This window comes from Geospiza fortis, unplaced genomic scaffold, assembly GCF_000277835.1.
Source record: "Geospiza fortis unplaced genomic scaffold, GeoFor_1.0 scaffold545, whole genome shotgun sequence".
Taxonomy (NCBI): domain Eukaryota; kingdom Metazoa; phylum Chordata; class Aves; order Passeriformes; family Thraupidae; genus Geospiza; species Geospiza fortis.
The window spans coordinates 15,451-18,055 of NW_005054628.1; positions in this window are offsets into that span (position 1 = coordinate 15,451).

Sequence of the window (2,605 nt, forward strand, 5' to 3'; positions counted from 1 at the left end):
CTCCATCCCATGCTTCCACTTTCCCACAGGTGGAGCTGAGGCAGATGCAGGTGAACCCCAGGCAGATGTATGCAACACTGCAAGGCAGCCAGAGCCAGGTTTTAACATCTTCCCACCCCAAGGAACTGCTGACAGGCAAGCAGGAGGAACAGACAGGGGGCAGGAGCAAGGGCCACAGTCAGGCAGTCTTTCTCCTCAGCTTCTCTTGCAGATGAACAGCCTGGTGCACTGTGTCAATGCCTTGTCCACACCAGAGTGACACCGGAAGAGACAGCCCATCTGACAACAATACAGGTGGCAGCACTCCTGCACATACAAGCTGCCTCCTCTGACAGCAGCATCCAGCAGCTGACTGCTTTGCCCAGGGGCAGGAGAACAGCCATCACCACAGTCAACAAGAGCCCTATTGCTCAGGGCATCCACAGTGAGCAAGGCACAGCCACAGATGTTCCAAGCTTGAGGGCTGCACCACACCACCCTGAAGCCTATGTTGCAGGTGCAAAGGACAAGAACCAGATCCCTATGCATGACATCCCTCACAAGAACTACATGTGGAGCCAGAGACATGGCCAGCAGCCAGCAGAACGCTGAGACTGGGCACACAGCATGGCTTCATCAGCTTCCCTTGGCAGAGGTGGCGGGACGGGGCACAGGACAGAGCAACATTGTTAAATGCAACCTCAGCAGCAGGTCTCTGCTGGCACACCACAAGACTGCAAAGGTTCTGAGCATTGCGTCCAAGACACAGCCTTCACAGGAAGTGAAGATGAGCAGTCCAGCCTGTGCAGAGCATAGACTAACCCTGCTCAAGAAAGCTAGACAAATTTTCCAGGATTTTGAAAAAATCACGAGTCATCAGAGGGTGCTAGAGCTTCTGGAACCAAATTTTCCAATCATGCCACCCTATCTGAGGAAGAGAAAGAGTGGGAAGATGATGGATAGCAAAAGCTCTGCCAAGGGAAGACATTAAGGACAAAGAGCTGTTCCAAAATGAAGAAACCAAGAACTGGCTGAAAGGCAAGACAACAATGAAAAAGATCTGTCTCAAAGTGAACGCAGGAAATGAAGAGTTGGCACAGTGAGAAAAATATAGTGATAAAGAGCTGTCATAATGGGAATACAACAAAGACATGTCCCAAGAGGAAGATGGGAATGACAGAGAGATGTCCCAAGGCAACTACAGGAGAGACAAAGACCTCTCCAAAAGGGAAGAGGAGAATGACAAAAAAGTTACCCATCAGGAAGACAACAAACACATGTCCCAAGATGAAGATCATTTTGACAAAGGCATGTCCTAGTAGGAAAATGACAATGACAAAGAGGTCTCCCATGGGAAAGACAATGTCCCAACAGGAACAGGAGAAAGACCAAGACCTGTCCCAAGGGGAAGGCAGCAACAACAAAGAGCTCTCTCAAAGGGAAGATGACAATGAAAAAAAAACTGCCTCATTGACAAGACAAACAAGACCAAGGTCAGTCCCAACTGGAAGATGATGTTAGCTACAAGCACCTGGGACAACTCCTTGGGCCCAGTGAACGAGGACCCTCACACTGCTACCCAGAGGAGGCCTAGCTGTCTCAGCAGCATGGTCACAGAGGTAGCAGGAGAGGCAGCTAGTGAGCTGAGCACTTCCTGCCCCAATGGGTGCCACAGCCTCTGAGCCAGCTTCGGTCAGAGATCCTGAGGAAGGGGAACACCAGGCATCTCTTGCTTCTGAGGAACAAGAGGCAGCAAAACCAGCTTCTCTGGCCTTCAATGGGCAGCTGACAGGTGCAGGGGCAGAGAGCCAGGCAGAGGCACTGCATAGCCACTGCTGCTCATCCAGTCCTTCACCTCGCTTGTTAGATGCCCATGGCCACAGCAGGCAGTGGGCAGGGACAGCTGGGAGGTCTCAGTCCTGTTAGTGCCAAAGTCCAAGGATAGAGCCTTTGCCAAGGAGGAGGAAGAGTGGAAAGACTATATCAACTAAGATCCTAGAGGAAATCTGCAGTGTCTAGGGCCTGTCCCAAGTGACAAAAAGCTATCCCAAGAGAAAAAGATCATGTACTTCTACAGAAAAGGGACTCTCTAATCCTGCTCCGAGAGGCACAGGCATTTTGCCTGCACAGCCACATACCAGTCCAAGCCTTGCCTTGCCAGATGGAAGCCTATGCCCTCAGCAAGCAGTGGCTTCAGGAGGGCATTCCAGGCTCTGCACAGACTGTTCGGTAGCTCTGCATGGTAGCACAAGGATGGGACAGAGGACTAGCACCTTGCTGCCAAGGCCAGGCTAATCTCTGGAGGTGTGGCTGGACCTGAGCCTGTCCAGCATCCTGAGGGAGCCACACAGTCTAGTTTTGCTGTGGACATTCTGATAAAAGTTGATGATTTTGCAACCCCATTTTCCCCATGTTTCCTGCCCATTTCCCCCCACACTTGCCATATTTCTTTTGTTTCTTCGCGTTCACACAGCAAAGCTGCAATACTGCATAAATGAACCTATTGTTTATTATTAGCAATCTAAACATATACCTCACAACGGAGACTCCCACCTGCCCAGCCCTGCTCCGGCCCGCAGAGACACCGCGCCTCGGATAGGCCAGCCCCAGGATGCCCAGGAGCGGT